Raw genomic sequence first — 14322 nt, 5'->3', positions numbered from 1 at the left:
AGGTTAAAGCTCTCCAGTGCTTGGTTGTGACTCCATTGCTTTTGAAGCACTTCTCTCACCACTTCTGCTACTTGGGTTTAATTTCAGGAGGCTCGGAGTTTCCTGACCACAAAGTTGCAAAAGACTCTTGTGTATTTTGAAAGATGACAACATTTATTATCTGAAGGATTCTGATCAGACGTAGGATGACCAGGTTACTTTCCCTCCCAGCCTTTGAGAATACTGGCCTGTCCAATATATGTTTTATTCACCGCCACTTCTCATTTCCTACAATTCAGCTACAGTTCAGGTGACCATTACAGTGAATCAGTGGAGCGTTTTCTCTCAAATTCATTGTGCTCTGTGCTCAGCCTGTACTCAGCATGCACCAGAACATCACTGAACCATACCTTTAAAGTGCACATTAAGAACTGGTAGCTGTGAGGACTGCACTCTAGGTATCCAAAAATTCTGGGTTCTGAATTTCTCCTTTTGATTTGTGATTAAATTGTTGAATAGTGAACTTTTATACATCTGATGTCTCGTAGCGTAGACTTCCTCTGTGGATAGGAACAAGTTACCTTGCAATCTCTTGATGCAATTTCTCCATCTGTAAACATTTAGGTCATTGTGCATTTGGCAGCGTTAGACTGAAACTGCTGTGGGTTTCTGTGTTTTTTGTGGCACCTGCTGCAGAGGGAGGTGCCAGTCCACAAGTCCCAACTACCAGGACAGAGAAACCACAGTACTAAAATGCTGTAGCAGTACCAGTACAGTTTCTTGGTGTAGATAAGGAGAAAGAAGGGTGCAAGAGTTGAGGTGCTAGCTTCAGATTTGGGTGAAGGTTGGTTCAAGTGTCACCTTTTGTACACATGCAGTTGATTTTGGGCATACGGCTGGGGTGTTCATGCCATGTTTGTGAATGGGATTATTAATACTTCCTTCCTCCAGAGACACCTGAGATTAAGTATGTTGCAAAGCTTGAGATACTCAGATCCTACGGAACCAAATGGGAAAGGGGAGTTCCTTAAATCTGATTTTTATCCAGTTGTAAGCCAGAGTCTTCCCTTCAGCCTGAAGAAGCCCCAGGCCTGTGTGTGCTGAGGGCAGGGATGTGGTCTCTCCCTTGTAGCCTTGGTGAGGAGTTACAGCATCTCCAGCAGCTTTAGGAATGGCACCGTGCGTCCCATGTCACGGGGGACTCTCTAGGCTTCCCTGTGGTGGCCTGGTGTGTAACAGAAGCAAAATGGAAAACAGTTTTTAAATCAAGAGCCTCTGTCCCCTTTTTTGTCTGAATAATATCTTCTCCGTCCCCAACCCCCCATCCAAAAATGAAAGCTGAAAAGAGGCACGAACCTCCCTCGCAGTAGGCCCCTTTGAGACTGAAATGTCTCTGTGTTTCAGGTGGGTCAGCATGCCTCCAGAGCGCCTCTCGGGCCTGCCGTCGCACCTGGGGCAGTTGTAGCCGAGAACTTAACAGTCTCCCTTTTGCGCACATGTAGCTTTCAAGGCCGGAGAAGAAGGAGGGACAGCACTTACCCAGCTGGGGGTGAGAAGAGGCTTCTTCAGGGGCCACACATGAGGCCGGCAGAAATGGAAGCCACATCCAGCTCCGCGCTGCCCGCTCGACCACACCGCTCCCCTTCAGCACGTGTGGCTGTGGGAGCCAGGGCCAACGAAAGCTTGGAAATTTGATCACGCGTTATTTATTTATTTGTGCAGCGTTAACTTTTTCTGCTGGTGGGTTCCACCGCCCGCTTCGCTGTGCGGCTACGCAAATATTTGCGCTGGGAAACAGTGGGGGGAGTAGCTCGGTGTGAGCAATATGCAGCCAGGATGGAGGGTAAAAGCTGTTTGAATTGGCCTTGGCCACGCTGTTGGTCAGTGTCTGGCTATGTCTTTTGGGCAACTGATGGTCTGAATTTCATAGAGATACTCATCGCAGCAATGGGCAAGGTCACTTCTCTAAGCCAGAATCATAAAGATCTGATACAGTACTAGGGATGAACATCCACCTGCATTATCTCTTGCTAAATATTTTTGCTTTTTGTATGAGCTTGTAAAAATATATATATTGCTTCCAGATTTAGCCTAGAAACAGCAAAATGTTTGCATAGTTTGTGGTCATACATCACTATGAATGATTTTTCAATTTGGTTGATTGCCTGGATAAGACTCTTACTTTTTTTTTCCCTGTAAAACATAACTATTAGACTTTCTTTAATAATTAAAATGGTGCTCTCCCTGTGCCTATGTTAGCGTCCTTGTAACTGCTGAGCAGCTGGTCAGAGTTCTCCCCTCAGAGCCCCATGATTTCTAAAGGGTTTTGCAGTGCTAGAAACAAATATTTTCAGAAGTAAGATTATATTAGAATGAAGTTGCTGGAGAGAGGGAAAAATACATCTGTCACAAGTGGTGGAAAATATACAGTGACTAAAATAACGTTGTGGTGTTTCCTCCATGTGGTTTCTTTTTTCACCTGAGAAATACAAATGAAGACACATTTTCATAGTGAAGCTACGTGAGTAGTGACTTAAGTGATAACTACTTGGTAAATCATAGAAGAAAAAAACAAAATCTGCTGCTGCTCTGCTTGCTGTTGTTTTCTTCAGGTCTGCCTTTAAAGTAGACTGCAAAATAATGGGATAAAATACATTTAATAAAATAATACCTGCATATCTGTTCCTTAAACAGTAAACTGGAAGCCACTTTTGCCTTTGAGTGCCATGAAGATATCATAGGGACTGAATTAACTGCAAGTAAAACACATTTTCTTCTCAGTTACTGAACGTGGCCAGTAGTCGGAGATACTAATGTCCCTAAGACAACGAGTTTTGCTCAGTGAATCACCTGTTGGACTAACGTTTATTACTAGGGGGTGTTTAATTACAGCAGCATTTACTCATATTTAGAGTTTTTTCCATTTGTTTGCTAGAGGCAGCTTAAGGCTTTTCGCCTGTCTTTGTACAAGTGTGCAAAGTCACCTCTGTTGCCTTCTTCCCTCCCCTGCTTCCCAACCCAGCTTCTCGCCCTCTGGTTACCCCCTCCTGTCTGCATGGTTTGGGGTCTGTGCCATGGCATCCCTATGCTTTGTGGTTCTGAAGCGGCACATTGGACTCTGTCCTGGAAATCAGGTTTATAATGGAAGATGAATGCACTTCCCAGCCTGCAAACCGTGCTTGTGCTTACCCTTCCCACCAACGCAAGATGGAAAGAAGCCTGTCCTGACCCTCCATGCAGTAATTTACAGGGTGACTTTCTGCCAGGCCTTTCTGTGTGCTTATTGTATTCATAAGCCCCATCCGCAGCCCTCGCATTGCCTTCCTCTGCATGTTGGGTGGCTTGGAGCATGGGTGTGTTGACTGGGTCCTTATTTCGCACCACGTTTGGGTTAGGAAGATGAGGAACATGTTGGAAATTCACTGAGATATTCTCAATCCCCGGGTGTTGAGGTGCTACATGGGTGAGGAGCATGTAAGAAATTCACCAAGATACTCTCAGAAGCCTGAGTGACATGGACGTCACTGCTCTCGCTGACTTGATGAAAAATGGTACGGGGACTGTGTTCCCCTAGCTGATTTGGGGTCCTCCCCAGGTTATATTTTCCTGGGGTTCGTCATGAGCACTGTGGCGGGTACGAACTATGAGATGTCCCACAGCCACTTCTTTGTCACGAGGGTGGCTGGGGCAGGACGTGGGGCGAGGACACGGCTTTGGGGACGGGGAAGAGTGAGCTGGGGGGGGGGGGCGAAAAGGGCCTTCTGCCCTGGGGACAGGACACATGTGGGGACCAAGCGGGGCGCGAAGGCCGCACCTGCCCGGCGGGGCACACAAGGCACCAAAGCCCGGGTCGTCGCCGCCACCTGCGGGCCGAGCCCGGCCGAGAGGCGGCCGCCGCCCGGGGCGTGCCGAGCCCAGCCGCGCCGCCCGGCCCCGCGGTGAGTCACCGGCCGGGGCCCGGGCACCACTTCCCCCCCTTTCGTCAGGAGCCATTTTAAGTGCACGGAGCTGCGGGGCGGCCCGGCGGTACGTGCTGGGCTGGGCTGGGGCGGGCGGGGGGAGCGCTGCCAGCTCCTCCGAGCGGGGCCGGGGGGGGGGAAAGGAGAGCTCCCCGCTGACAGGGCGGGCTGGGGGTGGGGGGGGGAGAAACGGAGCTGCGGGTGAAAGCAGCGCTCGGGAGGGGAGCACTGTGGAGCGGCCGTAGTTCTGCGTGTCCCTCTGGCTGTTTCGGTGTTTTCCGGAATCAGACAGTTTTGGAAGCGTTTGCGATTTGTAACGCGCGTTAGGCGTGCTGCCTGTCGCCTTTGGGACGCGCCAGGCTCCGGGCGCTGGCCGTGCGGTGTGCGCGATCCTCGCCTCTGGAAGCGCGCTGCACGTCAAGGCGGACCCGCTGGGCAGGCGGGGTCCCAGGTGGTTCGGGCGAGGTTTCGGATGCCAGCACCGTGGCTTTGAGCACCTTCGCTCTGCCGACACCTTCCCGGTGTCATCCCGAGCTGCCCCAAAATGGCAGGCTCGGAGGGGCCGAAGGTGGGGTCGCTCTTGACGCCCGGCTGCAGGTCTCCTTCTGCCCAAGCAACCTCTGCGTGCTACTGAAAAACAGGAGGTTAAATCCCGTCACCCCTAAAAATGGGCAGGTGCTCGCACTTCCCCTGGGAATTACTAGGAAATGATGATAATGGGGATCGTGCGTGCGGCAGAGGGACCGAGCACTTACAAAAATGGGGTTAGCGGTGGTTGAAGTGGAATGGGAAAATCCCCGAGGTGGTTGTGCTGTGTCGAATTACTTTTCAGCTTTCAGTGGAGGAAAAATACCTTGATACTCTTAATTATATACTTCTGGACTCTTGTGGACGAATGAGTGTTCCCACCTTGTTCGCAGCTGAGCAGAAATGTACGCTGATATCTTTAGAAATTTGGTTTGAGTAGGTAACTTTGGACCCCGTATGTCAGCCTCTCAGCTGAGAAACAAAGCCAAACGTCTTCTGAAAATGCAATGACAGGGAACTCAAACTCTTACGCAGGGGGGGATACTTTCCAGTTTCGTTTGCTCTCTGAAGCCTGTATCTGACAGCATAATGGAGTCTTGCTTAACGCTGTAATTGGTTACAGGGGAGGGAGGGAGAGAGGCAACCATTAAGTGAGTGGTCATGTTTGGGGTGAGATGGTCTCTTATCTTCAGTCCTTTCCAGCTACTGCCTGTATCTTCCTTCTGCACCTTACGGTGTGGTGTGTTTTTACTGTCTTTTGATTTTACGTTTTGCATTTTTTCTGTCTTAAAGCAACATTTTTTTTTGCAAGGGCTTTGGCAATTTACTTGGTGCATTGTTTCACTCTGAAACATCCATGGAGGAAACGATAAAGCTACAGTGGAACCACTTGGAAAAAAAAATGTTTTCAGTAGATGGTAGAAGTTTCTTACTGAAGAATTCTTTAACAGATTTGCATCTTCTGTGTTTTTTTTCGTCATGAGTTTTATTTTCGGACCTTAGGACCGAGGTAACGATTGCCTGCCGTGCTCGCAGCCGACAGAGCGTGAACCTCCCTTTCCTTACCTCTTTCCTCCACTTCTTTTTTTTGTGTACCGGACCCCATCAAGACAGCCAGCCTCAACATTTCAGCTATCCTGTCCTAAGTCGGCTCCCAAGCCGCAGCTGCTTATCTTGGGCAGAACGTTTTTTCTGTGCCAAAGGGTGAGTAGCTGCCGCTGCTTTCTCTTGAGCAGGGCTTCGTGGAGGAGCAGTTCCTCTTTGAACGCAAAGCTGCCATGTTCAGGCCGTCTTGCTGCCGTGCGAGGGCTACACCAGAACTACAGAAGCATTTGGGGTGCAGTGGTGGAGTTAGGAAGAGCGATTTGAAATTCCTCTGCGCCTGACAGATATCAGCTTGAACAGGTCTCCTTCTGGAAGGCAGATAAGCAGGTTAGAAGTGAACAAGAAATGGCATTAGCTTTTGTTGATTTTTACAGCTGAAGCCTACATTTGTTTCTGTCTCAGGAACAAAAAACAACACCTCTTTTCTCCCCCACCCCCCTCCCTAAGGCAGGGATCTTTCTATTTGGGTTGAATTTGTGGTTGATGAGAGATGAGCCATGGGAGTGGTATCATTAGATGACAATTAGCTTGGACATTATTTCCAGGCCCATGCTTTTACAGAAATGCCTGTTTTCTAATGTGCTCTTTTTTTTTTTTTTTTTTTAATCTATTGACTAATAGAATTGCCAAGTCCATGATCTTGGCACTCAAACAAGAGGAGAAAAAAAAAAAAAAGGCACAGATTTTAAGAATGTTGCTGGCCTGGTATAGCCTGATGTTTCAGTATTGCTACAAACTCATGCTTCGGTGGTGTGCTTTCCTCTATGGACACTTGTGTGCTTAAGAAAAATGCACAAGGTGTATGTATACCTTTTTCTTTCATTTCAGCAGAGCTGCATTCAAGGGTGGGGACTACAGTCGACCTGTACTAGGTGAGCTGCTAGCAAGGACTTTGTAACATAAATTCAGGATTTACCTTTATATCAGATAAGAAACTTTGATCTCCAAAACAGCTTTCACTTCTTGCAAGCCTTAGTAAAAGTTTCTCGGATTTCCCTGGCAGATTTTGTTGTTTTCACTGACAGTTTTGGTAACTCTCTTGAGTTTTGTTGGGTGCGCAAAGAGCAGCAAGAACTTTCCTCCTCTGGAGTGATTCAGTAGAGGAGTGGCAGGAGGTGGAGTTCATGTTTCCAGCCGTGGTTATGCCCTGCTCCATGAGCGCGGAAACTTAGCTACGATACACCAGTGATTTACCGTCCTTATCCTTTTAATGCCACTGATGTGCTTTAGAGATTATTTGCTTTCTTAAATCTTATTTAAACGTAGCTTCCCAGATAAAGCGTTTGAGAGACTGTACGTACTGAAATTTGAGGTCTTCTGCTTATCAAAAGTCTGCAGCAGCAATGTGAAATGCTCTGGACTTTCTCCCTCTCCTGACATGAAGGGGCTGATCTCTGGAGAGGTACAAATGATTTATTCTTCAATATGGGTCTGGCTTCAGGCAAAGCCCCCAGCTGTGTCAGTCTGTGTGCTAACAGGATCCCATTAGATAGGGACTGAAGTTTATACATGCTTACCTTGATGTGTTTTAGGCCTTAAATACCTAACAGCTATCTTTAGTGAAGAATTGTGCAGTCCTTTATCTGTCCTTAAAGAGATCAGTCACCTTGGGTCACAGGTGACTTTTGGTTGGGTTAAGATTTGAATGTGAAAACGATGGCATTTTGTTAGCCTCTGAACAACCTTCGGTCCTCAAACCTGGATGTACAACCTTTTTTTCATGTATCTTGGAGAAATTTTTTACAGCTCAGCTCATTTGCTAGGAATAAGGATAGCAAATACATAGGTTGGAAACTGTGGGAAAGAGTTGTTTTTAGATGGATTGAATGTCACTGTCTACTTCTATAATTAGATGTTTTAGACTATTTCTAGAACACCCCATATTTAGCTAATCATCAACATTTCTGTGTGAATATACCGGATATATATATATATATATTTATTTTGAAGGGAATGTTTTGCACTTCTTGAGTGGTTACTGTTAGCGTACTGTCTCCTGACTTCATTTGGGAGCTTCTTTCACGTTTACCTAATTTGTCTTCTTGCGTGGTGGTGGTTTGACTTCTGAAGTGAGCTCGGTATAAATGTTTTGCCATACAAGACTTTTTCAGAATGGAAGAAAGGGGGTGAGCTGCATTCAAATTGCGTCAGCTCCTGAAAGAAAAAGAGCATATTAATGTATATTGTGGCTGCACATATTGTTTCAGCATTCTGTATGTTTTTCCAGAATTACTTATGTTTCCCATGGGGTATTTTGACACTTAATGAAACTGACAGGTTGGGAGAAAGCTGCTTTGCTTTTACAAGCTTTGTATCAAGTCACTTCTGCTGTTCTCCAGTTCCAAGTTATCTCAGTGTTTGTTCAGTTTTATATTGCAGCCAGGGAAAGAAACGGCAAAATGCGATTGTGAAACTACGGTTACGACTTGTGATACCTAGGGCTGACCACTGTCAGGGAATTAATGTTTAACTTGGTCTTCCACCGAGACTCAATTTCAAGTTAAAAGCAAGTTGACAAGGATACTGTTAGTTTTCTCCTCTGTGCGCGTGCCCTGTGTGCCCTGCTAGATAGTTTTGGAGCTAGTGAGCAGTTTCCCAAGACTGCTGTGGCACGGTTTGTTTTTAGTGGATGTTATATCTCCAACCAGAAGAGGACCCTCTGAGGAACAGCTTTCTTGAAAACTGTGTCTTGAAGGCACCAGGACCTGCACGTTGCCTGCCGAAGGCAGGATCTGGCCTGACATATTCCTGGGAGGTGGTTGTTAACGTTATCCACTCCCTTTCTCTTGGTAGGTTTGCTGTTTCGTGCTGTTATTTTTCCCCTCTCCAGAGCCTCTGTAAGCTATTTGCTCTCCGTAGCTATTCAAAAATTGTAACAATGCCTGTAAAATAAGCATGGGCGCTGAATGAGGGTATTAGCCATCAAGAAAATAATTTAAACATTTACATGTCGTGGAGCAGAGTGTGTGGCAAACCTACACAAATTGCAAGAATTTGCTCTGCTGGCCACAGGCACCTCTAAACCAGCTCGTGGAGAACTGTAAGCTCAGCAGGGCTCTCCAGATGCTTTCCCTGGTTTTGGTATTCAGAGAGTGGAATCCTGCCTTTTTTTGTTTTAAATACTTCTGTTTATTTCAAAAAGAGAAAAGAAGGAACTGTGGAGAGGAAGTGTCTGTTTGGGGACTTTTTTTCTTTCCAAAAGGTGGTTTAGACATATGAATGAAAATGAAACTTTCTGTGTTGAGAAACAGCAGTCAGGCAAACTTGAAACTAGGTAGAGCTTGTAGCTTTTTAAAAGAATACCAAACCTTTTCAAATTGAAAAGTGTATTTCTTCCACTATCAGCTAAAGGCAACATTGAAAAAGTTGCTTTTGAAGCAACTCAGAGAAGTAAAATTTTGTCTGATGGAGCTGCAATGTAGAGAGCCAGTAATTCAGACCGTATAAAAATGGACTGGGGAGGAGGGGGGTGTCCTGAGGAAAACTGAGAAGATAATTACCATTGGTAGAAAAATGTCCTAAATGTGCACTTCTGGTAATTATATATGTTTTAGGTAATATAATATTCAACCATTTGTTTTTCTAAAAAGCTAATTGTCTTTTAATATGAACCCTCAGACGAGCTGTATTAAATGGTGCTTCAGTGGCAATGGACTAGAAATAATTCTCAACAGTAACAAATGTCAGAAAACCTTTGCCAAGCTGCAAAACAAGGACTCCACGTTAAAAATAACAGGGATAGTTACAGAAAAGTTGCAATAGTTTCTAAGCCCTGTAGTAGAAAGGATATATTTTGTGTAGTGATTCTGGTGTTAGCAATGTTTAAAGCTTCTCTTACACATGCCCTGTCTTCAGAGGAACTTAGGAAACATTTTGTTAACTTGAACTGCCAGACTTCGTAAATGCCTGAAAGGAGCTGTGACACCATTATATTGATATACTGGGATTTAAAGCCTGTGCGTTTGAGGACAAAGAGAGTAGCAGTTGCTAGCTGCAAGGAGCTAGCTGGGTAAAATAACTGCTGCCTCGTGAGGAGAGACCCAAGGCCACCGATCCTGATCTGTATGTGGTGTGTGGGTGTGAACTGACGGGTTTCTCCTGTGTCCCCTTGTATGCCTGTTTAAAAAAACTAAAAAAAAATAAAAACCAGCGGGAAGGTTTTGTGAGTTCATTTGTGCTGCTTTAAATGAGAACCTCTAGATGAGGTGAAATCCGGAAAAAAGAAGACTGGAGAAAGCAGCTTGTTTAAGTGAAGGCTGGCAGAGGCTGCGTTTGGAGAACCTCTTGTTGTGCTGTCTGTCGTGAACGAGCTCGGTGCCTGCAGCCTGGCTGGGGAAGTGATGCTAGCGCTCGCTGCTGTCTCTGGTGTCTTCACAGCCTGTGTTTACCAGGCTTACGTGCACGTCGAATGTGCTTGGACCTGACCCCAGCTGCTCGTTTTTACTCATAACTGAAGGTTACGTGCGTAACCACCCTGGTCGCTTCTCAGCACGGCCCGTTAAACCCACGCGGCGGTGCTTCAAGTGGATGTGCCCTGAAGCGCAGAAGGGAGCCTTGGACAGAGCGAGTTTTACTCAGGTAACGACCTGTCCTGGAGGTGATGGGCTGTAAACCCTTACACCTCCCCTTCAGCAAGGTGGCATTTGCTGCAGCCCTTAGCTTCTTGACTCAACAGCAGGTTGAGCTGAAGTTGGGATCGAAACTCTAGACGTGTGTTTTTGTGTGCGTGCAAACTTGCACCAGTTTAATTTGTTTCAAACTTAGCTTTAGGTAGCTGTTAGAGGTGGGCATGGTTGTGCCTAGGTTGGGGCTGTGGGACCACCCTTGCAGCTGCCTCCCTGCTGCTTGGGTGTACCACCTTCTTTTTTCCCCTCTGTGATACCATAGGTTTTACCCCGTGTTTTATTGCCCTCCCCTCCCATCCGCGCTCTGAACTGTTCGGGTGAGCAATACCTTATCTGGTTCGGCTAAAACCAGCCACGTTAGCAAATGAGGGTTCGTGCCATGCAAAGTTGCTTTGCTCGTTGGCTGAAGCAGGCTGGGACTGATTTAGGAGCGGTGGAGCCAGGCATTTCGTGGGATTTTTTGTAAGATGGGGCTGAAAAATAAGGGGGAGGAGGAACTAGCACAATTTTCTTTGGGACAGGGCAATTGTCTGCAGCAAAAGCTTCAGTGAAGAGATCATTTTGTGAAGACATCCCTGTGTACCCCATTTTTAAACCATTAAAAGCTTGTTTTCCTAATGAATTGTCTGAACCCTACATCTAGATCCTTCTGGTTGAGAGGAGTTTGTTCACTGATAAATTAGGTTTTGTTGAAAAATTATGTAGTGGGGTAAGTCTTGGTAATATAAACTGGGAGGAAAAGTTTTTTGCGTGTTAGTTGGGGAACGTGTAAATAAAAGTCTGAAACATTTCGGGTGGAGAGTGAAGCTTGGTCTTTTTTGTTCCTTTTCTTTCTGGGAGAAGAGGGGGAAGGAAAGACGGGGTTGAGAACTGTGCTGCTGCAGCTTTCTGAAAGAATGTTGTTAACATCTTGCTTTGTTAAAAATATTCTAGTTATTCCTGTCTGCTAAATCGGGTTATTGAAATGAAATGATGACCTTTGCTCTGAGCCTGAAACAGTCTGAGAGAAAAGCAGGTGTTGGGGAAGATCAAAGCTTTTACCTCGGCTAGAAAATGTGAAGATAGATCTGAAGCTCCAAAGATGCTATATTCTTGCAAGGACTTTGAAAACTGGGAAGAATTTGAAAAGTTGATTATGGTCAGTTGCCAAGAGCAATGCTGCGATAAATTATTAACTCATTGCACTGTACTGCCTCGTAGTGCAAACAGTTATAAGCTGGTTACTGTGCTCTGGTCGGTAAGTCAACACTGTAAAAAATTCCTTGGTTATCTGGAAAATGTCTTCTTTGGGATGTTTATTAAAGGGACACCATAGGATTAAAAGTCATGTTTCCTTCTGTTGAAGGGGGAAAGAGAAATCCATGAACGCGGTTGGTTTCTTGTTGCCTAGGGAAGGCTGGTCAGTGGATGTCGCCTTGCTTGGTTTCGCTTTTGCTCCTCTCTCTACGTGGTGCTTCGCTGAGGCGCGATTCCTCCTACCTACCCGGAAAAACACAGCGGGAGCAAGGCAGTCAGCTTAGTACTTTTGGAGGCACAAAACAAGTTGACTCAGAGCTGTTTTGCAGGAAAAGCAGTTCTGTGGAGACCACTCCTCCCTTCTTAGCTGTAACCGAGATAGCTGAAGAAATGTCTAAGCAGGCTGTTTGGAGCATCGTGGTGGTGCCTTGCTGCTGGCACGCAGCAGCTGCTTCAAGGAATGCGTTTTCAACTTTGTAAGAATTAAGGAATCCTGATTTCTGCTTTGCTTCCTCGATTTTTACAAATGTAGGTACCATAACATTGTCCTTCCTGTTTTTTGTTAAAACACACAAACCTTGAAAATTTAAACAGTCTTTAGTTGCCCCAAAATGAAAATGACTCATAAAAGAACACTCTTACCGTTATTCTAGCTCTATACTTGTGTTACGTTAATTTTTGGTTAATTTAATAGTGTATAAGCAATATACTTTGCGTTATGCTTAGTTACATGCTTGTGTTATGCGAGTACAATATACCATGAAAATAACGACATACGAAATGCTTTAAATGTTTGCTGTAATATCTGTGGTTCGTTACCAGGGCACAGATGAACTTTCAGGGTTAAAAAGAATATCCAGCTCGAGAGTAAACCATTGCTGGATCAGTGTCAACATCTGCCACCCCAGTTTTGTTAGGAAAACACTGAATCCTGCCAGTACATGTTGCAAGATATGACCAACGTGACTTACAAACTAAGAAGCAAATCTATAAAATGCTGTTGGCTACATAGTATTGTTGGAATCTGAGATGGAAAATACTTTTTTTTTTTTTCAGTCCTCTTCTAAGTCCTTTTGCCAATCCAGCAAAATTTAGTAAGGTTCAGATCATGCTGCAAGGCTTTCTTTTTGTTCAGAAAGGCTTCTGAGCAACCATTACTTTGTATGGTTTTTAATTTGTTGGCTGTTCAGGGTTACTTGAGTATTTGACAAGGGTGGGACTTGTGTCAAAAGTGGACTTCAAAATGCTTCAGAAGCAAGCTTCTGTTATGCGTTTTTCCTTAGGCTTTCTCTAAGTTTCTGATGGGCCCTGTCTAGGGCTTCTTCTGACTTTCAAGGACATGAATGGATCAGGGCCGGCAACATGGAGTGATGTAGTCTTGCCTTGGTCACAGTGCTTAGATGGAGACACATGAAAGCTGGGGACAAAGCAGGCTCTGTCAAAGGAACCTAGTTACAGAACAGCGTTCTAGTTAAAAATCAGGAGATTTTGGAGCCTGGTTGTCTTTAAGAAAAATAGCAAAGCACTGACTTTGAGATGGCTGCTCTTCTAAAAGTGCCAGTCACCATCTGAATGCAGTTTTATTCAGGAACTGTTCTGAGATGGGGATGGAGAGCACCTTGGGGTGGGAAACCTTGGTTCCATAAAGGGTAAAATGTCAGAAGCTCCAAGAAGTCCAGTTAAGACTTTTTTGTTTGTTTGTTTTAACTGCTTCTGAATTTACACGGAAAATGTTCTTGGACCATATTAGTAGGTGGTAGTTAACTCTTCTAGATATCCACCAGCTACTTTAAGCCTCAACTTAACACACAAGTGATATGTTTTCTACTGCGTTACTGGGCGACCCTGCAGAGATGTAAAAACTGAGCTCAAAACTGGTTTTGCTACCACTGTGACAAAAAAGATGTCCGCTCGTGAAGGAAGGATATGAGGCCATCTTGATAGTTTCTCACTGTACCTGGAGGGATAGTTTTTTGGGCTGGCTAAGGAGATGTTTTCTGACGGACTACGTTATGGGGCTATCTGGGGCAGAGCAGAAGACTGCTTTAGAGAGAGGCTGAACATAGGATGTTGCTTCTCTCATAAATACCGCCAAAACCAGATCCTGCACTGTTCAGGAGTTTCTGCTTTTTGCAGAAACTTTGCGGTGTCTAGCAGTTGATTCTTTGCTTCCTTAGGCCGTGTTAACTCTTGTGCTTATGCTGTTGGTGCTCAATGGTTCCTCAGCATTTCAGTTTTATGGAAGGTAGAGGTGGTAATGGTAGGAAAGCCCTGCAGATCACCCAGCGTGTCCCCTTTTGTAGTTCAGGACGGTCCCGTGAGGGAGACCTGCTGGTGCCGTGTTTGGCAGCGTGCTGTCTGCCCTTGGCTGTGGTTCATCTCTGAAGGTTTCTGCTTGTTTGCTTGTTCACCTAAACCCAACCACTTGGTTTCTTGATGGCTTAAAAGAGTGCTTGAGGAAGGCCAGACGCCAAAGGGTACAGGCCTGGTTGTGAGATGCCCTGGGCTGTGGTGGACAAGAACTTGTAGCCAGCCTTTTACACCGTGCGTTGGAGGCCTACAGGGGCCGTGTTGTGACAAGCACAGCCTCATTACTTTCCCCCCCTCCAGCTGACCAACTCCACTTATTTCACTTTTCACTCCTTGAGGCGCGGGCACCTCTTATTTCACTTTTTATTTTTCTGGAAGGAGTCTCCGAGTTCCTCCTCCCCGTGTGAGGCAGAGGAGCCCCGTCAGGAGGCCGGGCCCGGCCGGGGGAGCTGGAGCCGGAGGCGCGCTGAGGAAACGTTTGTCGCGCTGAGGAAACGCTTGTCGCTCAGCCGGGTATCGCCGTCTGTGCTTCCTGTCAGTTAAACCACGAGCCGGGGGGCAGATGCTCCCAGAGATGACTC

The 14322-nt window shown here is 45.9% G+C and overlaps 1 protein-coding gene across 4 annotated transcripts in view; it reads left to right on the top strand.

Moving 5' to 3' along the window:
• ELF1 (E74 like ETS transcription factor 1) overlaps window positions 1-14322 on the top strand; it is an 88198-nt gene that overhangs the window by 18510 nt on the left and 55366 nt on the right. The window contains exon 1 of one of the 4 annotated variants that reach the window (XM_083819452.1): window positions 3754-4005. The exons of 1 other annotated variant lie outside the window; for it this stretch is intronic. The gene's annotated coding sequence lies outside the window, so the exon portion shown is untranslated. Of the gene's footprint in view, window positions 1-3753; window positions 4006-4129; window positions 5670-8383; window positions 10149-14322 lie in introns of those variants that run through there. 2 more of the 4 variants (XM_083819456.1, XM_083819457.1) reach the window with 2 other exon arrangements.

Source organism: Anser anser (genome assembly GCF_964211835.1).
Source record: "Anser anser genome assembly, chromosome: 1".
Classification (NCBI taxonomy): Eukaryota; Metazoa; Chordata; class Aves; order Anseriformes; family Anatidae; genus Anser; species Anser anser.
The sequence above is the reverse complement of the archived record's forward strand: the minus strand, read 5'-3'. Positions and strand labels throughout refer to the sequence as shown.